Below are 24,483 nucleotides of genomic sequence, written 5' to 3'. Positions count from 1 at the left end.
TGAGCTTTAAAAAGTTTAGGCCGACAAAAAAAGTTCTAGTAGTTTCTAATAACTGGCACAATTTGACTTGAACTGATTCCCATAAAACAGTGTTTGGTCTTGTAATGAAGTTCAATTGCTAAATTAACAAAATCTTTTAAAACAAAAATGATACATTGTATTTTGCTATTGCCGATGATTGGTATCATTCAATTGTCTTTAGGGAAAAATTTATAAAGATTCTGCTTGCTCTCGCCCAATATCTTACTATATATATATCCTTGCTCTCGCCCATTATCTTACTATGTATATCCTTGCTCTCGCCCAATATCTTACTATATATATATCCTTGCTCTCGCCCATTATCTTACTATGTATATCCTTGCTCTCGCCCATTATCTTACTATGTATATCCTTGCTCTCGCCCATTATCTTACTATGTATATCCTTGCTCTCGCCCATTATCTTACTATGTATATCCTTGCTCTCGCCCATTATCTTACTATGTATATCCTTGCTCTCGCCCAATATCTTACTATATATATATCCTTGCTCTCGCCCATTATCTTACTATGTATATCCTTGCTCTCGCCCATTATCTTACTATGTATATCCTTGCTCTCGCCCATTATCTTACTATGTATATCCTTGCTCTCGCCCATTATCTTACTATGTATATCCTTGCTCTCGCCCATTATCTTACTATGTATATCCTTGCTCTCGCCCAATATCTTACTATATATATATCCTTGCTCTCGCCCATTATCTTACTATGTATATCCTTGCTCTCGCCCATTATCTTACTATGTATATCCTTGCTCTCGCCCATTATCTTACTATGTATATCCTTGCTCTCGCCCATTATCTTACTATGTATATCCTTGCTCTCGCCCATTATCTTACTATGTATATCCTTGCTCTCGCCCATTATCTTACTATGTATATCCTTGCTCTCGCCCATTATCTTACTATGTATATCCTTGCTCTCGCCCATTATCTTACTATGTATATCCTTGCTCTCGCCCATTATCTTACTATGTATATCCTTGCTCTCGCCCATTATCTTACTATGTATATCCTTGCTCTCGCCCATTATCTTACTATGTATATCCTTGCTCTCGCTAATGTTTAAGGCAATTTTTTAAGAAATCAATAACTGAATGTGAATTTAAATCAAAATTTAGGGTGTGTAAAACAAAACTTTGATAAATTAACTCATCAGAAAAAAATGCTCTGGGAATAAAATCAACATTAAAGGCTAAGAAGCTACAATGACCGGAAAGATTGAAATCAAATTTCGATACGCTGTCATTTTTTATTTTAAATTTCCATAAGGACATTTAAATTCATAAGACTATAAAAAAAATCAGTATTTCAGAGGTTACCGTTGGTTGTCGTCCCCTTGATGTGTCCCCCCCAAGTGTGACTGGGGAATAGAAATATGGTCACCATTGGTTTTCCTCCGACCGACAGTAAAACCTTCGCCAAATTGGGGCGTCCGTTTAGCTGTGCGGGATGTACAAGTTTGCAGTGACGTCCGGTCAGAATGGGGGAAGTTAAAACCGATGCCTCGTGTAAAGAGAGTGCTCGCTCTTTGCACGTTAGGAACCCTTGCAACAACTCTTTGAGAGGTCCGTATGTGGCATGTTGCAATGCAAAATTTCTGTCCCAATCCGATATACCCTCATTTTCCAGTGGCATTCAAATTTCCCGACCTTCATCCCGAGCGTCCTCTTTTACAGGACCTGCATACTGTATTTATTGTTGGTTTTTTTCTCGTCCTGAACATGCATGAAATATTTACATCATTCTCTCTGTTTAACCCACTACAAGCCCCCACCCTTGTTATGTCCCCTTCCCTTGTTTTCAAAATTAGTATACGACTCTTACCAAACTTGCCATCTACTTCAGTCACTTCATTAATTTTATGCCACACACCAGTGGAAGGTTTTTCCATTTTAACGTTTCTTCATTTTGTTCTTGTACATTCTCTTCCAATGCATTGATACTTATAAATTCATTCTCAAACAAATCCATCGTATTTTTACTTATACAATTGCGTTCTTTTATAGTATTTTTTTTCAATTATGGCGTTTTGTTGTTTTAAATAATGTTCGTTTAAATGTCTAGGTGGACTAGGAGGGCTGTTACGCATTCCCATTGTAAATTCAGGATCATAAGTTCAGCCATCGATTCCCATATTTACCCTTTTTGACTTTAAACAACACTTGCTTTGTTTTCAATTTCAACACCTCTTACTCCTATTTGAAAATCAACGAGCATTTTTACTTTGGTTGTATTGTGTTATGCTTTTTTTTATATTCTCTTTTGGTTAAAATCACCTTTTGACCTGAATGTGCGGCAGAACTGTCAATTCTATACTACTGTGAAATTCCTTATCACGTAAACAAATTTGGAAGCCTTAAGTTAAGGTAACAGTTATATTTTGATACTTACAATAGAAGTCATAAACATATATATATTTCTGGTACAGTTCTGTTTTTAATTGCCTCTCCTGGTCCGTTCTTAATTCCTTCTTCCTTTATTGTGCATTTACAGGCGGGAAACATGCGGCGTTTGCAATCACGTGGTATCTTTTCAAATCGCAAAAGTCATGACATGTTTAGGCTCTAAGCATGTTGGGTATTATATGTTGTAATTCTAAAAATGTTTAGATTAGGGACAATATGGAGTTATATGTGCATTACATGTAAACATTTTCCTAAATATGTTTAGTCTTAAACATGGTTAGGAAATGTTTAAGCTCTAAGCACAATTTTTACAGTGTATATATCGTAATACTACAAGGTTATTGTAAAAAAATTTCAGTATAGAACAAGGATGTGTCCATAGTACACGGATGCCCCACTCGCATATTCATTTCTTTGTTCAGTGGGCCGTAAAATCGGAGTCAAAACTCTTATTTGGCATTACAATTATAAAGATCATATCATAGGGAACATGATTGGCCTTCAACTTCATCAAAAACTACCTTGACCAAAAACTTTAACCTAGTGGGGCATAAAAAATCATTAAATCTAAAATGGTTAAACTTGATCAACATTGTATTATGTTTTTGTGACTTATTGGGGAAATATAATATTGTTCTTCACTAAATTAAAGTTATAAACTAAAATAAATCAATTCTAAATATTAAGAATGATTTCTTTCTTATTCACATTTTCTTTGAAAAACCCGGACCGTTTGTTAAAAAACCTGGACGTTTTAAATATTGCTCTCGGAAAAACACGGACAGTGTGAAGCAGATTTAATCGTGTTACCTGTTGCATCTGCAGTACCGATAGCCGGCATTACGGTTTGTCAAATATCGGGAGTTTATAAATGATGTAGAAAAAACAAACATCGATTTTTAAGTCATTGGTATGACCAAGCCGGTGATCGAACTCACAGTCTCTAGTTTAGAAACCAGGATAGACGGACAAGGTAAATGCAGCTTTAAACGTATGCAACGGTTATTGGTGCACATAAAAGGGACCAAGCAACTACCGAGAGGAAACGTTTAATATAATATGTTTCTATGATATGTTGGTTATTTATAATTTTTTTTTTTTTTGCTTTCATGCTATTTTAGAGTACAGAGAATCTCGAAAAAGCAAAATCAGTATCATCTTTACTCTGTTGAAATGCGCGCATTGCTGAAACATATTTGGCGATAATGTAAAACACAATACTTGATTGGTAAATTTGAATTGTCTCAGCCGTAGACAATATCAATATATAATATATTGGTACATGTAAATTCTCTAGCCTTTATACATGACCAAATAATTTATTTTTAATAAACTTAGTACTGGGGATAGACAAGACAGTTATCAATATAAACACAGACATTGAAAATAAAATGAAACTTATTAGAAGTATAAACATAAGGAGATGTGGTACGATTGCAAACATGGCAAATATCCACCAAAGACAATCGTCGTAGATGTAAGCAGCTGTACGCGTCAATGATGGGCTAACATTTGTATTATACCGCATAGTAAGATATATAAAATGCCCCAGCTCTTTAAAATGTGAAATAATTTGAAAGAGAAAACCTTCGGCATGATTTATGTCAAAAGCAATTAAAAAAAATATGGCAGACAGCAATCAACGCCAACCACTGCCCGAAACTGCAGGTTTCTGTCTAGCGACAGGCACATACAGATTGTGAAGGGGTTAAGCCTTCACCTAACCTTAGAAAAATCCTCACCATAACCTTGGAAGGTGGTGTAAAACAGCACAATATATGAACAAAATATAACATCCACAAATGGTGTTTTTTGTTTGTTTAAATGATGTTTTCATGAGTGACAGAATTCAACTGAGGTGCCGACGTTAGCCAGCTTCCTGTAGTGGAGAGCACTTTTTCAATCTGTTCTCAGAGACCATGTATACTTCTCCAATGACTGTGTACAAAAGTTCTGATAGTTCTGAAAAATTGAAATGTGTCAGGTTATATTAGAAAAGTTTCCATTAACATTGGTATACAAGAATAGAGGGACATCATATACAAACTACTGTTATTGTAAAATCGTATGGATAAGAGCAAAAACAGATTTAATAAGTGAAAATATTTAAAGTTTTCTGGAATATGAAATAGAACAAAAAATTGAATAAACAAAAAATACAATATAGAAAAGGGGGCGCTATTGTGTCTTGCATTATCGCCATATAGGTCATTTAAAAAAAATGTCGTATTTTGACAAATTTGAGGAAATTGCAAAATTGAATCAAAGCTACTAATTCAAATAACCCTCTTCATAAGCAAATCAAAACAAACAGTACTTATGGAACAACATATAAAAAGATGCAATCTTGATAATATCACACAAGAATATATTGAAACATGTTTGATAGGTGGTGCAATATTTTGTCTCTTCTGTTATCATGTTGAAAAGAAATTTCGTGTTATTTATGTTATTTATGTAAAAACTTCTATAGATTTCTTTCTTTGTAATGATAGATTATTTGTCAATCTTCAATGTTGTACTGAAAAATACCTCTAAAATTTGGTTTTCAAAGATTATTAAAATAACCCTCAGCAACGCAAGTCTAAGATAGTACATGTAATTCATAATGTTCAGCATTTGTTTTCTCTTTCTAACAAACCCAACATCAAGTAATTCCCTCGCATGTTGATTTACTTTTGTCTTTCTTATTTTATGTAACAGGAAATAATGATATATCACCATATAAAGTTCTATCCTGTTACCCTTTTTGTCTATCCTGTTACCGATAGCAGTATTGCATTTGTTGTACATTGTAATCTGTAAATGAGTTCAAACAACCAAACATTTCTTTATGTGTAAAACTATATGTAATTATAAACTTTTTAAAGACGTTTCTGTGAAATATTGTCTATCCTTTTACTGTAACTATAGTAACCACAGTAACAGAATAGACAAACAGGATAGACAAATTTCTTCATTTATGGATGCTGTTGTGAAATAACTTCTCCCTTTGATGAAGTGATAGTGTTTTTCTGCTGTGATTTTAGTTTCCAACACGTAATTGCACTTTTTACAAGTATAATATTGGTGTAATTAATAAATATGTTGGTAACGGCGCCGGCAAAGACATGACAAAGAGGTACCCACTACTTTTTTTTCACTAAATGTCTTGAATTTTCCTTTCTCTACACTGTTATGCAAGAAACGTGCTGTGTTGAATTTCTAGGATGCTTTGTGCCTTTGAAATCATCACTGATTAGTTCTACATTCATAGAAGAAACAATTTAACGGTTGTTTTATTAGCGGTAACAGGATAGACATGCACTTCATGTACGGCGATTGAATTTAGTTTGTATTTGTTTGCACCTGTCCTAAGTCAGGAACCTGATGTTCAGTGGTTGTCGTTTGTTGATGTGGTTCATAAGTGTTTATCGTTTCTCGTTTTTTATATAGATAAGACCGTTGGTTTTCCTGACTGAATGGTTTTACGCTTGTCAATTTTGTGGCCCTTTATAGCTTGCTGTTCGGTGTGAGCCACGGCTCCTGTTGAAGGCCGTACTTTGACCTATACTGGTTTACTTTTACAAATTGTGACTTGGATGGAGAGTTGTCTCATTGGCACTCATATCACATCTTCTTATATCTATGTAGAAAAAATGTTATAAAAAATGATAAAGAAGCTGTGATTTTTCAGAAAATAGAAAAGAAATCATTTGAAAAGTGTTACCCTGACACTGTACGCACATAAATTACGAAAAAATCTTAAATCCTTCATACTTTCATTTAAACACTTACAACTGCTTTTTCCTTTGAAAATACAAATTTTAGCATAGGTGCACTGAAAATTCGACATTTTTTTTAAAATGACCCATATATATTTAAACAATGCGCGCATTTAACGGGGTAAAGACGATGTCCTTAATGACATGTGCATAAAGTCAGAGATAGAATACTGGGATATTATCTTTTGTATATTATCAAAAAATTTATCATCTTGAAGTTGTTTTAGAATTACTTCAAATTCTAATCTACAATAGGTAAATGCATAAAATCAAGTAAATAGAAATGAGTCATTATTTCAAAATAATTGTACTATATTCGATTCCACTAAGTGACATAGAGTTCAGCATGGTAAAGGCGGTTACTAAAAATTAGTAGAAGTAGAAATACAAATTTGCAAGCCAGTCCCAGTCACTACAGAAAAGTAAAAAAAAATCTGTTTCCTAGGTATTATGCAAATACTTGCTGGTTATGAAAAAAGCACACTATTCATTGTGATAGTACACATCTAGCTGCGGAAACGTTAAACTTTTTTATATTTTTTAAATTTTTGGGCATTTTTCTTTATATCGTTTACATGTAAATAGATGATTAGCTCATTTTGTACATCGATGTTCATTTCTGTAATCATTTTGAAATGGTACCATTCTTATTTCCCACCCTATTATTCTAGATGCGGATCAATGATTTTGAAAAAGGAGAGGAGGCGGCGGCCCCCTACACAAGACAAAGTTTGGGGTGGAATAGGTTAAAAAAAAGTCTGGATTAAACATAAATGTAGCACCCCGCACCCTAAATCCGCCACTTCTTTATTTATATTTTTTTTGGTTCATTTATATTTATTCATTATTTCGTTTTGCGGGATTTGTCACCATGCATTTAGATTTTCTTTGGTGAGGTTTTATCAGTGGGATTATGGAAGAATTTCAATAGTAGGAATACAATCTTGTGTAAGGCAAGGGTTAAACCTGTTTTTAGGATTTAGATTCTATTTGATTGGACGAAGGTAGATAATAACGACAGACCATGTTTTGTTGATTCTTTATGGGAAATAACTCGATATGACAAGCTATAATATCAACTGTGTATAAAGTTGGACCAAGGAATTAGTTGAATATTATAAATGTTATAAAAGAAGCAGTCAACAAAATTTGGCAGACGGAATAATGGCTACTCAAAAAGCAAGATGAGCTTATTTTCTTAAGAAGACTACCCAAAATAAAAGTTTTAATTAAAAAATTCATAACATGTTTAAGGATGTAAAGATGTGTCAAAAAAATGTTGACCCCCTCCCAAACCTTTCCTCCACTATGCTTCACCTATCACAGTGTTATGACATTTCTACTGCAGACTAATTAAACAATACTGTTAAAATGTAAATAAGTATACTTCCACATAGTAATCATTATGAGAATATATATAATTTTGAAAGGCTGAAAAAAAATTAGATAACCATCCCCCTTTCTACTTTTGTAAAACATATGTGACGCCCCTCCTGATAGTGTCACAAAAATGGTGACCCCTTCCAGACCTTTCCTCCGCTATGCCTTCACCTATCACAACTGTTTGGCAATCCATGGTTATCTGGTAAAACAAAAATACACGAATCAACATGGTATGTTATTTTTCTGAGGATATTCCTAGTCAGTTCCGCAAACATCAAGTAAAATACTATGCAATAATACAAATGCACATACATTTAGTCACCAAAGATCATTTTTAAGGCATGAACTTTTGAATTTTCATCTTTCATTTTTCGTGCACCTGAATCATTTCACTCCAGTTTTTGGTGACGTCAGAAATATGGTCTTAAACCATTTCTTTGACGTTTGTGAATTGTTTTATCTGTAGATTATATTTTGAGAAACCACTGACGACTGTGTTAACTTATAATATAACTTTTAACTTATAAAAAATTGAAAACAACACGTTTATTAATTTCATGCGTCCGAAGCGCTTTTCTGGATTTACCTTCATCAGGAACGCTCAAAGCCAAACATTTGAAATCCGAGGACGTATAAGTACCGAAACAGTTGAAGAGCTATATGACAAAAATACCTAAAAAAAATAGCCAAATTCATCTAAGGTCAACTTTGCCTGAGGGAGTTGAAACCTTACTTTCTTTATAATTTCGAAATTTCTAAACGGACAATTTTAGAAAGGTTTGTTATAAATCATGTCAGTACCGAAGTACTGACTACTGAGCTGATGATATATAACTTACAATCTTACGAGTTTCATATCAAGGGCTTTAACTTGGTCTTATTTCCATCACAAATCATTACAGTCTTAATTCTATGCAAGATACCACTAGACCACGAGTGCTGACATCAATCATTATATAAAGTATACTCTTAAACTCTTAATTACATGCAGGCTTCACAAACGAAATCAAAGTTACTCAATTGTTTTACTGCACAATATATAGTAATAAGACATGCAAACAAATATATTTCACAGAACAGGATAAAGAATTTAACTAGTAGTCACACCAAAAATGTTAATAAGCAAATAAGCAAATAGGCAAATAAGCGACAAGCCATTAGAAAAAAAATACAATTAAGCCAAACAGATCAAATACACATTTGAGCTAGCCACGCTTAAGTTAGCACTTCTTAAATAATAAACACATAAAATAGAAATTAATAAACACATAAAATAAAAATTAATAAACACAGTTGAAAGCAATGGCTAGGTGAATAAATAATTTTCTCAAAAATAAATTTTCAATGTGACGCTAATTCCGAAAAAAAGAAATATTTATATGATATATATGATATGTGAGAGTCTTCAGTATATGTATGATACCAGGAGTTCTGATATAAAATATAATTTAAATAAGACCCTTAAAGCGCTTAATTGTTAAACATGCCAACATACTGGATTTCTGTCTCATTGATAATTAGGTTCTGTAGTTTATGAAATATATATTTATGTCTTGGTTTAATTATGTTCTTCTTTTCAATTGTACCGGTAAGTTGATTTTTTTTTTGCTATTTTTTTAAGGAAGATTATGGATACTCATGATATTTGAACGTTTTTGAGTAAAATTATAGCAATTTCAAAATATAGAATGACATCGTTATAAGAGAAAAAAATAATCAAACATTTTCTTTAAACCATAAAAAGAGTTATTCCTGATGTTAGGTTTGAACATCTGTTGATTTTCAACATCATTGTAATGAACTGAACCTTTATACGATTGTGGCTAGTTCATAATAGTTGTAGCCATATCTATAAAATAAACATTTATATAACCATTACACTTGTCACTTTATATTTTCTTTTTCATCATAGGAAATGCTTACTGATGGTTTTAGTTTTATAATACTTAAGTATTAAACTATCAATCTGTTTTTCTTTATTTGATCATAAATGGTCCCTATTGTTAATTTTCCTTTTTTAGACGGCGATGTGCCTTTGGCTCCATCATACGGTGATTATATATCCCAACTCGTTCGGTATGCCCGTGTGTGTATTGATGTCATAGATTTTAACGAATGTAATCGATGCATCACTGGTAAATTATTAAGTCAGGGATTTCGTTACAATAAATTACTTAAAACTTTTACTAAATTCTTTCATAGATACAAAGATTTGATTAGTAAATTTGGCTGTACCTGTAGAAAACTTATTAAAAATGGTATTTCACATCCTAAATTTTATGGTAATATTGTACTTAAAGCGCGGAAATCATTAGATGATCCGTGTAAACTCATCGAACCTTTAAACAAACTTATTAGTAAGGGTTATCGTACCAATGTTGTAATTAAATCTCTAAATATAGTTAACATTGGCACTAATATCGATTTTGTCATTAGCAAATTAAAACATAACTAAATTTGTATTTTCTTTTCAAACGGGATGTATAGAGACACACACATATTCATTTTTATCTATAAAGAAGTCACTCCTAACTATCCTACTGCCTGTCGATACATTTATTTTTGGCATTGCACAAGTCATGTCTTCTTTGACTGTTCATGACGTTAAAATACTAAATCCCTGGGATGTATTTTAGTTGATTTAAGTCTCTGATGCATGATTTTTTTATTATTAATTGTTTTGGCTTTTAACTGGCTGTCAGTAACTGCGAATACTCTCAAATCGTACTTTCTTTTTAATTTGACCTGTTGATACTATTTGTAATGCTTTTTTGTTATTTAATGTTAACATGGATCTTGTCTATATACCAGCTTTGATTATTTGGTATTTAATTTACTACAAATTTTCACTTCTTCGTACTCTAAATATCAAAATTATTTCATTTTTCCTTAGATGCTGTTCTTGGACCTATACAGGAAGTTTTATCTAGCACTAATTGTATATTTTTATTGTTGATATTCACCCCATATGTACCAAGTGTTAGATTATTTTTATTGATATTAAAGAAATTTCTTGGTATTCCTAAACGGAAGATTTTATACACACAGAAGAAGAAGTATACTTAACAACAAAATTATTTTCATTAACCTGTGTATAATATGACGAAGGTTTCTTCAAAAGTGATGATTTTCTAAAAATTGTTTGAAATTTCACAGTGATATCATACTTTAACTTTGTTTAAACCTGTTTATTTACTTTTGTTTTTAATTATTTATCCCTTGTAATTTTTCATTAACTGTGTATTCGCATTCAGGTGTCACAGGTCAAATTTATTCGTTCATTGTGTGTTAATTTACGTTTTTTGATTGAGTTAAGCCTTCCAATTGATATTTTATAGTGTGCTTTTCTATGTTGTGATGATAAACTACTGTTTCAGAAAAGGGAGAAGGTTTGGTACCATTAAAACGTTTAATCCCGCTGCAAATGTTTGCACCTATTCTAAGTCAGGAATCTGATTACAGTAGTTGTCGTCTGTTAATGTAGTTCATACGTGTTTCTCGTTTCTCGTTTTTATATATATTAGACCGTTGGTTTTTCCGTTTGAATGGTTTTACACTAGTAATTTTTTTGGAGCCCTTTATATCTTACTGTTCGGTGTGAGCCAATGCTCCGTGTTGAAGGACGTACCTTGACCTATAATGGTTTACTTTTATAAATTGTAACTTGGATGGAGAGTTGTCTCCTTGGCACTCATACCACATCTTCCTATATCTACAGACAGACATCACGTCAACATTGAACGGATTCTTATTTAGATTAAGTGTGATATAAAAGCCATGACCGTAAAACTACTCTTTGACAGTGAAAAACAAAAACAAAACTATCACAATTATATAAAATTGAAATATTTAATAATACCTCTGAGATTAAAACAATATTTTGCTTGAGAAATAAATTACTATAAAAATTTCATTTGGGGTAAATTATAGGTTCGAACTTTGTACTGTTAATATCAACTTTATGACTTTCGTTACCAAAGTCTAAATGATCACAGCTATGAGCAGCTTGATTAAAACATTTAAAATTAACATGATAATTAAACATCAAAAACATAACATTCCTTAAGAATAATTGATCTTTCACGTTCGAATAATTAATGTTAATTATCATAGTTAATAATTTCCTTAATCTTGGTTATATAATTGAAAATGGATACTTAAGAACATCTTCCAGATTATATAGTTGCAGTCATTTCTCTCTTTGAGAGTCAAGTCGCTGGTTGGACTTTAATCAATTTGAATAACAATTACTCGATCACGATTTAATGGCGTCAAATTGGAAGACAGAAAATGGCGACGAAATAGAAGTCATCAAAAGCACGTCAAGACAGGAATTACCGTCGACGACAAGCTTTGTAAACAACAACAGTCAGTGAACCCGAAATCAAACACCGCGAAGTTACATGAGCAACACGACGGATGCCACATGTGGATCAGGATCGGCTTACCCTTCAGGAGCACCTGAGATCACAAGTTTTTGGTTGGGTTCGTGTTGCTCAGTCTTTAGGTTTTCTATTGTGCGTTTTGTGTACTATTGTTTTTTGTTGGTTTTTTTTAGCCATGGCGTTGTCAGTTTATTTTCTACTTACGAGTTTGAATGTCCCTCTGGTATCTTTCGCCTCACTTCTTGAAATAACTGCACCACCCTCCACACGACGAGATTTTGGAAAAACCTCCAGTCAGTACATGTACCACTGATATGGAAACAGGTATACCAGTCTCGTATACAGAGAGCAGTCCATCGGCCCAAGTCCTTATTGTTATGCTTTGTGTTAAAAGAGACAAGATAAGCCTCAAAGTTTTCTATTACCCCCAAAAAGTTCTTAATTTGGGCCTAAAAATTGAAATTCGTTATATGATATAATTATTCTATAATTTTGATCTTAAATATTCAAATTTAAATAAACAAACCCTTTTCTGTCTGATGTTCGTTTTAACAGTTTTAACAGCTTCAAAAGTATGAAATTTTACAGGATATTAGCCAGATTGCCGGTTTGGTTTTTATGTACTTGCAAAGTCTATTTTCCTCTAAAAAACATTGGTTTCAACCTTCGAACAAAATAGATTTGTCATCCAAAGATATTTAATGATCAGATACACATCCTAACAAAAAGTAATTTGGTCCTTGCAAGTGGGCAATGTCGTATGAAGCAAAAACTATTTAGATTTAGCCAAAGAATTAGAGGAATTAAGATTCTCGTTCTAAGAATGCACAACTATGACGTCATCATGACATCATAATTGTTCGAATGCAAAAATCATGCTGATTTTGTATTTGTAAAATATTTTTTATATTTTTGATCATTATGATCAGACGTTGCCTATTATAACTGAATTTAAAATCACAAGGCCAACTTCAACCTTCTCCTTCTGCTATAAGGCGGACGGATGGTAGCAACGAGAGGTTGGTCATATTCGTGGTCATCTGTTACACACGGAGATACTACGTTATGTCAACCATTAGAAAATGTAAGCCCTATCAACTTGGAGAAATGTTGGACATATACACTAAAACATAGTCTAGTTCTCGAACTGTACCCATTGTTAACTGACAGATGTGAGTCCAATAAGGAATCAGACTTAAATTATATGTGGTATCCTTTATTTAAAGTTCATGGGAATAGATGGTATCTACATATATATTCACAACACATTCAGTCATGTAGAAAGAGTAGCATATCAATATGATCAATTTACATCTTCAGGTAGTCAATATAAAGGCACACATAGCCATTTGAATAAAACATTTAAATATTTGTTTTTTACAGGTAAACACACATTACGACATAGTTAACAACAAGATATTCATCGGTGTTCTTGTGAACCAAGTACACAATATATCACTATGTTAAGCGGGTTCTAAATCTGAATAATGATTCAATTAGTTGAGATTTTGCGGATTCAATAACTTGTAAGTATATTTATGTTTTTTGTTATTTTTTCGATTTGTTTGTCTTTCATTCATTTGAATTATAATTTGTATAAACAAAAACATAAATTGTGCTGATATGTGTCTTAAAGAAATGGAAATATCACTTTATAAACTTCATGCGCCAGAACCACTTTACTGTATTTACTTTCATAATAATCCCTCAAACAAAAACCATTTGAAAGGCAATGAATATGTTAGGAGCTATATGATCAAAATAAAGTACATTCAGCCAGATGTTTTAAAAATGTATGTGAAAAGATTATAAGATAAACATAAAAAGTAAAACAAACATATTAACTTCAAAAGTGAATTTAAAAAGGGGAGGTCCATTAAAAATGACAAAGTCGAAACGAAACGAATTGAAAACAATTGTCATATTCCTGACTTGGTACAGGCATTTCCGAAGAAAATGGTGTGTTAAACCTGGTTTTGTATCTATCTAATTAATAAGCCTCCCACTCGTATAACAGCTGTTAAAAGTCCGTTATGATGGCAAAATTAGAGGGGTGATTACAGCTAACTAACTATTTTCAAAGGAATTATGTAATTGGACAAAGGAATAATCTTAAAAATGACATTGTAAGCACTATCAAGTCTATATTTTTGTAGGACTTTACAATATTTTTTACAGAAGTAATGTCCCTTCGAAATGTTAATTTGTTGACAATTGATTGTAAGCGGTCTAAAGCCTGATTTTCCTCCCAGATTTTTATTCAGTTTTTACAAAAGGTGTATGGCAGCAATATATCGGACGAGTTTGAAAGTCAGAGCTGATCAAGTAATCTTACAGGAGGGGTAACCAATGAAAATGCAAATAATATCAAAAGTTAATAAAGAGCTCACAACTCTAAATTTCTTGCAGGATGTTTATGAAATTGATATAAACAATCGTTCAGAGGGAAACACAAATTTTGATTTTGATCTACCTGTAATTTTGTTTTTGAGATTTTAATTATGGTTCCGCTTTATATCAGAAAAATGTATTCCATGCGACAGTGGAAAGAACTACACTTTTGCAGTTTACCCTGTTTAAAAATTCACATATGCTATAAGAGTTCTCTCATCATACTCTGTTTGTCCTGTTACATCTCCTATACCGAAAACTTACAATATTTTGATTTTCCTTTTTAAAGTATTATTTCTTGTTCTTGAAAAAATAAGTAAAATGTCGGTATTACTCATGAACCAATGTCTTTTGATATTGGTTCTTGGTCCTTTAGCTTGTTATCGATGTCAAAATCAAAAGGTCAAGGTAATGTTCTTAATTTTAAACTTTTCATTTTATCACTTCTCCTGAAAAACCAGACAAATTATCGACAACAGGTGTTTACCAAAAAGCATGTTACCTTAAGGTTGCATTTCTGTAAATATTGGCAATGCAATTTTCCATAGGAACTCCTTTTACGGCTAAAACTGTACCACTTTTACTATGAAGTTTTGAACAAAATCTTATCCTAGAATTGAAAGTTCATATGCACTACAATTTTTTTCAAAGGTCAAAATATAGGGCTGTGCGGCATATTTTCAACGTTTATATGCCCTGAACTTTTCAGAGTTTAAACTAACACTAATTTTCTAAACTACCCCTACCTCGAATGAAGGGTTACCACAGATTTCAATGTAAACAATATGCACATGTATATTTACTGGTAACATTCCCAAGTTATGTCTCTATGAGATGGAACACAGAGAGCATAACTGGGAACCAGTATGTAAACAAAATTAATTTTCTATGAATATTCTAAATCTCCCCAAAAGAGGCGTGGTTTGAGAAACAGCTGTATTTACAAAGTGCAACCTATACAAACATTTATTCAAATAGGAAACTCTCTAAAATCAGTTTTTCTCACATTAATACTCATTTATCAGAATTATAGCATGAAAGAAATCACTGTGTATACTCTAAGTTTTTTTTTACTGAACATTTTATACCCCTCCCCTGTTTCAATTTTTAAAAGAATTTGAAAACAAGACTTTAATTATTGCCAGCTTACCCTATTTGCATATTTTCTGATATAAAATGCCTAGAACCTGTTTAAAACTGTTTTGATAACATATTGAAAGCATATCAGAATACTATAAATGTTATGTTTAGCAGTCAATCATTACAACATTCAAGATTATATAAAATATCCAATCCTGCCTCTGTCTCCAGTCCACATCTTACTGTATGCCTATTTGTCAATTAAAGTTCACATTTTCTACCTCAAATGGTCAATTTAGAATTCTTGTCACAACAGTATCATCTGTAACCATATATCTGACACAATTTACCTAATAAATATACTAGAAGTGTTCAAACAAAGCCATATTTGCAATAGTTGTATGTATGCAGATACCAGTCTGAGATATAAATTCACTTAAAATGTTATAGAGATGACTGCTAACATCTGATTTTTGCATAACTTCCAAGCATAGTTATTGTTTTCTATATCAAGAACTTAAAAATCATAAAATCATAGCATTTACAGGTTAAATTATCTGTTTTATGACCCAGGGGGTAGGCAATTTTCTATGTTTTTTGCCCCTGGGGCCTCAAATTTCCTAAATTATTCTGCTGTTTCTAGCAATTTGGAATATTTAGTACATATTCAGGATAGAATACACTATTGTAAGTTTTGTTGAGATATTTTTGTATTTCTAGCTTGTATTTTTTATGCCGTGGTGACAAAAAAGCAGATTTAGGTGTTACGGCTTACTTTTGGGTTAATGACAGGACACAAACACCCCATAAATAATATTCAGGAAGGATCGATGAGTTTCAATGACTGCGAAGAGTAAATATAAGCACTTCTTAACAATTTAACTTACAAACATGCAAATATTATGAATTAATTTTGTATTCAGGACTTTAAGTAAACTATGCATACTGTAAACTGTGAATTTATGCTGAGTCATCATATCTAAGGCCAAGGATTCTATCAATCTTCATGAAATATTTATAAAACTTCATATTTGAGTAAATTTCTTTAAAATATGTGAGATAAAGAAAATTTGGTTAAATTCTGAATGTTCTCTTTTTTCACCCTATATAGGTTGCATTTCTGTAAATATTGGCAATGCAATTTTCCATAGGAACTCCTTTTACGGCTAAAACTGTACCACTTTTACTATGAAGTATTGAACAAAATCTTATCCTAGAATTGAAAGTTCATATGCACTACAATTTTTTTCAAAGGTCAAAATATAGGGCTGTGCGGCATATTTTCAACGTTTATATGCCCTGAACTTTTCAGAGTTTAAACTAACACTAATTTTCTAAACTACCCCTACCTCGAATGAAGGGTTACCACAGATTTCAATGTAAACAATATGCACATGTATATTTACTGGTAACATTCCCAAGTTATGTCTCTATGAGATGGAACACAGAGAGCATAACTGGGAACCAGTATGTAAACAAAATTAATTTTCTATGAATATTCTAAATCTCCCCAAAAGAGGCGTGGTTTGAGAAACAGCTGTATTTACAAAGTGCAACCTTAACAGAACTTTATTATTGTGCTAAAAATGACGACTTTTTATATGTCATGAAATAAAACCGTAAATATACCTTTCTTGTAAATGTCTTATAAATAAACTCATCATAGATACCAGGATTACAATCCTGTACGACAGACGTGCCAACCCTTCACAAATAACCAATCAGGGACGATCGAATCAAAAAAGTTAAAAAGGCCAAACACGAAGGTGAAGTGCGCTCTCTCACTCAAAATTATAAAAACATAAAATCAAGTTTGTTGCAACTAATGCACATTTCGACGATGCATATCTCTTCAGTGATGCTCGAGGCTAAAATATTTGAAAATCCAAAACCAAATGCACACATTGATAAGCAAAAAAAAAAGACACCCAAAAAGAGCCAAAAGCTAAGGCAAAACCGGACAACAATTTAAGGTATACATAAGGGAGATACATTTCTTTATTTCAAAAAAATATCAGAACAGGTATTTTGTAATTATCGTATATATTATTGCTTTGTAGATACAATGAAGTTTGATTAGCCATTTATAAGCATGGAACACTTAGGGAACAGTAAATTTGTCGTTGGTGTGGATATAGGAGCTACATACTCTGGGTATGCCTTTGCATCCCGTGCAGATATTGAGGATAATCGTCTTCAATTCAGTGTAAACACATGGCAGGGACATAGCTTTTCTTCAATGAAGTGCCCAACAGCTGTTCTACTAAATGAAAATGAAGAATTGTTTGCTTTTGGATATCAAGCAGAAATCAGGTTCTCAAGATTGTTTGCCAATGATGAACACCGGGATTATTACTATGTCAGAGATCTACGAAATGTTCTGCAAAAGGTATTTATATGTTGTAAGGCACTGATTAATGCTAAAGTGATGATGAGAAATGCAAAATAGTTTTAAATATTGCAAGGTCCATAATTAGCATACATCAGCTTGTTTTATCAGCTGAAAATTTACAATAAGAAGATTTACTCAAAAGCTGTCCATCAATTCATTTGACCACTTTTAAGAAATTGAGAGAAATAATACTTCCAACATAAGGCGTTATTGTTTTACTTGATCTTGACTGATCGGTGACTTTAACATCATCTTAAATTAGCTGGTCCATGAACGATCGGTGATCGATTTTATATAGCTCTAATTGACTTATCTGATTGAAACTATGTGAGATTTACCGTGGCAACAGTCAGCGATTAATCAGTCAATGAAATATATATGCATGGATCGGACGGATACATAGATAAACAAGATTCGTTTATGAAACGAACTTTAAAACATACTTTTACCGGAAAACCACACCTGTACTGAGGGTATTAACACCTTATTTAGGTCTTTCTTGTTTGGCATGTTGTTTTTTTTTAAAACAAAACTTAATTCACCTAAATTCTTAAATAAAAACTAAGGTTTAATGGTTACGTACACTATTTATATAACTATCTTTTTAACTGAGGTAACAACAGCCAAAAAATCACTGAAATTGTTTAACTTTATATATCAGAAATATATCTATTCTTATTATAATTTGGCATATTTATATATATATAAATTTGAAAGGGATAAAAATTAAAAAGAAATTATTAAATTTGTTCTTCTGATTAGGGGTAAACTATAAAGTAATACCTCCTGTTTGGGGCACACTAATTAAAAAGATCATACCTGGTCAGAAAGTAATAAATTTTAAATAAAATCCATTGAAAATTCAAAACACCATCCTGTAAAACTTAAATCACAAGGCCTTTTGAATTCACTATATAAGAAAAACCCAGAATGTTGTATATCTTCTTCAGTGTCGATGTGGCATGCAGTATGTTGGCGAGACAGAACAGTCATTCAACATGAATGGTCATCAAAGTGACTACACCTGCAAGCCCGAACTCCCCTCCACCTGGGCACGCCCAAGCTGATCTCAAAAACCTTACCATCACAATCATAGACCACAACAAGGGTTGGTCAAGGGCCGACAGACTTGCTCAGGAAAAGTTTTGGATACGAAAGCTAAGGACAGTTTCCCCAGAGGACATAAATATAAAAACATAGAATGAGTCACTCATTTTCCCTACCATTAAAATTGAGAATGGAAATGGGGAATGTGTCAAAGAGACAACAACCCGACCATAGAACAGACAACAGCAGAAGGTCACCAACAGGTCTTTAATGCAGCGAAAAATTCCCGCACCCGGAGGCGTCCTTCAGCTGGCCACTAAACTAATATATATACTAGTTCAGTGATAATGAACGCCATACATTACTCTTTTTCCTACCATCACTTGTTTCCAGTAACTTAGGCTTCCGTACTTGACTCTTACAGTTTTAATGATTTTTTTAATTATACCAGTGAAAATTACAGGGTTCTATTCTTTTGGGATGGATGTACAAGTACGCAGTCACGTTCAATTATTTAACCTTAGTCAAAATTTATTATTATTTTTTTGTAATCATAATCAAACTGCTATTTATTTGGGATTTTTAAATACGCAGCCTCTGTTATAAATACTCTACCGTTGTCAAATTTGAAATATTATTCCAGCTTAGATCGGTCAGTGCTTTTTATTGTGAATGTATTTCCACTCAATCGTTGTTGTAACATCGTAACTGTCGTCACCTTTTAAATTTTAGAATTGTACCAGTTCATATCGCACATTACTTTTTTTTTTGAAATCATATCTTTGCAGACTCTGTTGTCAATAGCTATATAACCTACGTCATAGAAGCGTCTCTATGACGGGTTTAACTGTTTGATTGTATAAATTTCAAGATTGTTATAGTTTTATAATCAGAATAGATTCATTTTGCATCATATTCATACTGATGAAGGATATCTGTTATCCGAAATATTTAACATTTGTTCATTTTATTGTTATTTTTTGGTGATGTTGTACCCTTTTAGACTTGTTATATATTATATTTTGTAGTGTACTGTATCATAATTATATGATCCATCGCCCCGTAAGATTTATCGTTGGCTATTATTCAGTCATTTCATATATATATATAAATATGTATAAGTGTTGATGATTATATTATGTTGATTGTTAAATTTTGGTTTCAATGCTATATTAAAAATGTTGTTAAAATTTTCGGTCTCGAAAAACACCGCAAAGAACCTCCTTCGTGCACAAAGGAGCACAATGTAGCACAAAGGACCACAGAGGAGATTTATAAGAGCACACAGGACATGCAGTTATGTATATAATGGGGAAAAAGTCATTTCATACGAAAAAAATATTTATCTTTATCAAATACTTGCGTTTAATCGGTGAGTTGAAAATTTACGAAACCATGCTCAAAAATCGTTACGGATATGCATGTCATTACGGCATTATTTAGATTGTCAATTATCGAAGATTTTCATACGTATATTTTTTGTAGAATATTGCATAACATTAACATATATAAATTAGGGTAATCAGACAGAAAGTTACAGGACAGAAAGTCACAAATTTGTCAACAACAATAAACAACCATAAATGCCAACGAGACAAATAGCCAAAAGATCGTATGTGCTGTCCATTCCTTATTGCTCCGTTGTACTTTTCGTTCATTATTATATCATTTTAAGATTCGCGAAGAAGGAAAATTTGGTAGATACTTTGTTGTTGACGAGAACAAAATTTGATTTAACAAAGTACAAAAACGAAAAAAAGCAACAACAAAAAAAAGTACGTATTCACATTTCTGAAATACGGATTAAGAAATTCATGTCAGTTTCATAGCTTAAAAATAACTGTCTTACCGATCCTTTTCTATAGATTCATATATTAAGAAAATTTTGATAGATACTTTGTTATTGTCCAGAATGAATTTTGTTATTTAATTTCTATAAATAATTTAACAAACATAAGCTATGACATAAACCGAATATGAAGTCGGTTCCTATCCGGTACCGGTGATTACACCAAGTCGTACATGATAAACTTTGCAATTTTTATGATTTTTAAAATATTTTTTTACATTTTTCTTCAAAAATTATATCATTGCCTTGCAAAAAATCCAGTTGAGGTCCTTTGTACTCTTATTACACTCCTTTGTGGTCATTTGTGGTACATTGTACTCCTTTGTGCACAAAGGAGGTCCTTTGCGGTGAATTTAGAGACTTTTTTCCAGTTAAGTACTGGTCCTCGATTTGTAGATACCAGTAAATCGTCATGGCAGAAATTTTACGAACTGTGTCCTATTCCCGATTATGACCTTTTGACTGAATGTGAAGTCGTAATTTGGGTGATGCATGCATAGCAGGAGATTCTCAACTTGTCGACGCGCCAGGTTTCTGTCCTTTTGGAGCTCATAGAATTTTCCTAAGTGTTTGTTTGTTAACTTGCTCTACGTTTCATACTAAATTTTTACATCGGATAACTACTGTCTCCTTACCTACCTGTTCGATTTTTTAAAGATCAGAATTATTTGTTAGACGGATTGGTAACGTGCAATTCAATGATCGGTGATGATGAACTGATAGCTGCTAACTGATCGCTTTAACATTAATGTCTAAGATTGGAAGTACTGTAACGATGGGTCGATATAAAACATCACAATCACCTCAAAATGACGAACCAACAAACAACCATTCAGACAACATGAGAGAGAGAGAGAGAGAGAGAGAGAGCAGTACAACCAAATGTAATTAACTGTGTGATGTTTCATTAATGGTTTGTTTTGTCATTTTTTGTGTGTTTGTATTTGTGTCTTTCTTTCCTCAGAATTGGCCAACTCGAAAAGCATTAAAATTTATAATCTGAAAAGTGTGTCGTCGATGGTTTTATGGTTACAGTTTTCAACCGTCAACACATAGCCGTTGTGTGACCGGAAATAGCAGAAAAACAATATCTTCAAATTAAATGTTACTTAATATAAACATGAGGAGATGTGCTATAATTGCCAATGCGACAACTATCCACAAAATTTCAAATGAAGTGATGTAAGAACTTAACTTCACTTTGAATTGAATCACAAATAAAGCATTAGAAGGTTAAAATATGAATTTCGTCCTTCTTGAATATACATGTACATTCCTAGGGTAGGAATCTGTGATGGTGTAATTTCTCCCGTTATGATAACATATCTTTCAGATTTGTAGACAGTACTTGTTCAATAACACAAAATTGAAAAGAAATAACAATAGAAGGTGTAATATATGTGTATAAATAATCTTCTTTTTTGGATGAGAATCGAGATTCAACTAACCAAGAAAAACGAACTAGATCTTCTTCATTTTATAACGGTTAAGAACAATACATCTAATATACAAAAATCGATGCACACTTTTTTTAAATTTTTATTCTCTTGTAAACGTGAGCTTGTTAGTCTTTTAACGAGAATCATTATAGTTTTTCTTTCCATTTTTTGTTGTTGGTATACAGCGAGATAAAAGATTTCAAGCAATAATATTATTTTATGTCAGGGTAATCCGCTGCGTGCTAGTGTTGGTATAAATATTAAACACAATTTTCTCTATCAAACAAAAATAAACTCACAAAAGATACCATGATTAGTATTTTGTAAGCCAGACACACGTTTCGTCTACAATAGACACATCATACAAAGTACGAAGTTGAAGAGCATAAGAAGACCCAAAATTCCGAAAGATACAGCAAATGTATTATATTCCTTTGATAAGGGGCTTTCCATTTTGATTTTTCCTTGGAGTTCGGTATTTTTGTTATTTTACTTTTTCCTTGGATATAAATTACTTAGTATTTAGGAAAATTTAATGTTTATAACCATAAAAATGATACTTCATGTCAACACAGAAGCGCAAAAATACCGTAGTCAGATTAAGTAGGGAGCATACGAGATCGAAATTCAAATTCAAATCAAGAAAAGTCCTGGGTCGATCAAGGCCGCACACCTCGTTAATATTTGCATGAGAGACAGTTGTTGTTTATCCTTATCTAATTGAAAAAAAATGACTATTGAAAAATATATACGACAGTCATAAGAATGGTCAAGGACAAACTATTTTTGACCGCAGTTTCACGCTTTGACCTACCGGAGCAGTAAAAAACTGTCACAAGTTAACTTTGATCAGTCAAATAGTCTTGTTTTCGACTGAATAAATGTCATCGAAATGTTTCCTTTTTTCAGCAAGTTATTTCTCTGTTTTTTTTATTAGAGACTGACAAGGCATACAGAGATACAAGATTATAGTGGCAAGTCAATAAAAGCTTTAACAGTAATCGCTCGTATTATCGACTATTTCAAACGACACGTAAAAAAAACAATACAGGACAAGATAAAGAACAGATTTGTCGACGACATTGTATTTTATGTATTTTCTGTACCAGCTACATGGAATGACCACGAAAAGCATTTAATGAAAGAATCAGCAATTAAGGTAAGTAGCATGTTTGTCTCTCATTGAATGATATGCTGTTTCAAAAATATTGTCACACGATAGAAGAATTATAATTTAAAACAACTAATTGAAATAAAAGTGTGTCAACCTAACAACAACCGAAAACTGGGAGGGTGTAAACTGTTTGGCTCAAATAAGGTAACAGTTCTTACTCCAACGAGCCAAAACTCATGTAACTATGAAGTGTTATTTCATTCACTAGTATGTTGCTATTTTCTGTACTGACAAACATTTCTAAAATTGTCCGTTTGTAATTTTATACCTTTGGGTTCGTGTTGCTTAGTCTTTAGTTATCTATGTTGTGTCATCTGTACTATTATTTGTCTGTTTGTCTTTTTATTTTTGGCGTTGTCAGTTTGTTTTCGATCTATGAGTTTGACTGTCCCTCTGGTATCTTTCGTCCTTCTTTTTTATATTATAATGAAACTTAAGTTTCAACTCCCTTAGGCAAGGTTTACCTTAGATGGACTTGGCTATTTTAAGGTATCATAGCTCTTTTACTGTTACGGTTCATTTGCATCATTAGATTTCAAATATTCAGCTTTGAGCATTCCGGATGAAGGTTAATCTAGAAAAGCGCTATGTCCGCTTGAATTTTATACAAAAAAGTCGTTTTCATTTTAAATTAGGTATACAGGTGTGCTTTATCTCTAATCTCCTTTGGAATGTGAAATATTGGATTGTTTTTATAACCGCTCAAACCTTAATATTGGCGAGTTATATAAATACACTACTGGAAAATGTATAAATCTTGATTTTTAAAAATATGTACATGATTGATGTATGTTCATCTGTATTGATAAATGAAACCTTCCTTTAATTTTGTTTACAATATTTTCATGGCTGTTTGAAAATTATTCTACTGTAGTTTAACGGTGTTCAAATCTCGTAAATCAATTAAGAAGAGACAAATCAAGGTAACAAACAAGAACTAGATAGAACGTCAACAGGAACAGCGTCTCCTGATATCTAAGTATCATCGCCATGCTTATTAACATTCAGTCAAAATGTCACTATAGACAATAAGACAAAATTGATACAAAATACTGGTATCGAACGATCTTAAATCGCAAAAACATATCGTTTTAGAGTTGAGAGGCCAACATATCGCTGCGGTCAGCAA

At 32.4% G+C, this 24,483-nt stretch overlaps 1 protein-coding gene and 1 long non-coding RNA gene across 3 annotated transcripts in view; one reads left to right on the top strand and one right to left on the bottom strand.

Moving 5' to 3' along the window:
- LOC127715520 (uncharacterized) overlaps window positions 1-24,483 on the bottom strand; it is a 248,440-nt gene that overhangs the window by 73,745 nt on the left and 150,212 nt on the right. The gene's annotated exons all lie outside the window — the stretch shown is intronic.
- LOC127715527 (uncharacterized) lies at window positions 13,394-23,334 on the top strand. Its single transcript, XR_007988462.1, has 3 exons — window positions 13,394-13,508; window positions 17,514-17,842; window positions 23,118-23,334. It is a non-coding gene; the product is annotated as an uncharacterized LOC127715527 (long non-coding RNA).

The sequence above is a fragment of the Mytilus californianus genome, unplaced genomic scaffold (assembly GCF_021869535.1).
Source record: "Mytilus californianus isolate M0D057914Y unplaced genomic scaffold, xbMytCali1.0.p SCAF_9, whole genome shotgun sequence".
In the NCBI taxonomy this organism is placed as follows: domain Eukaryota; kingdom Metazoa; phylum Mollusca; class Bivalvia; order Mytilida; family Mytilidae; genus Mytilus; species Mytilus californianus.
Note: the sequence above shows the minus strand (reverse complement) of the source record. Positions and strands in the feature narration are given on the sequence as shown.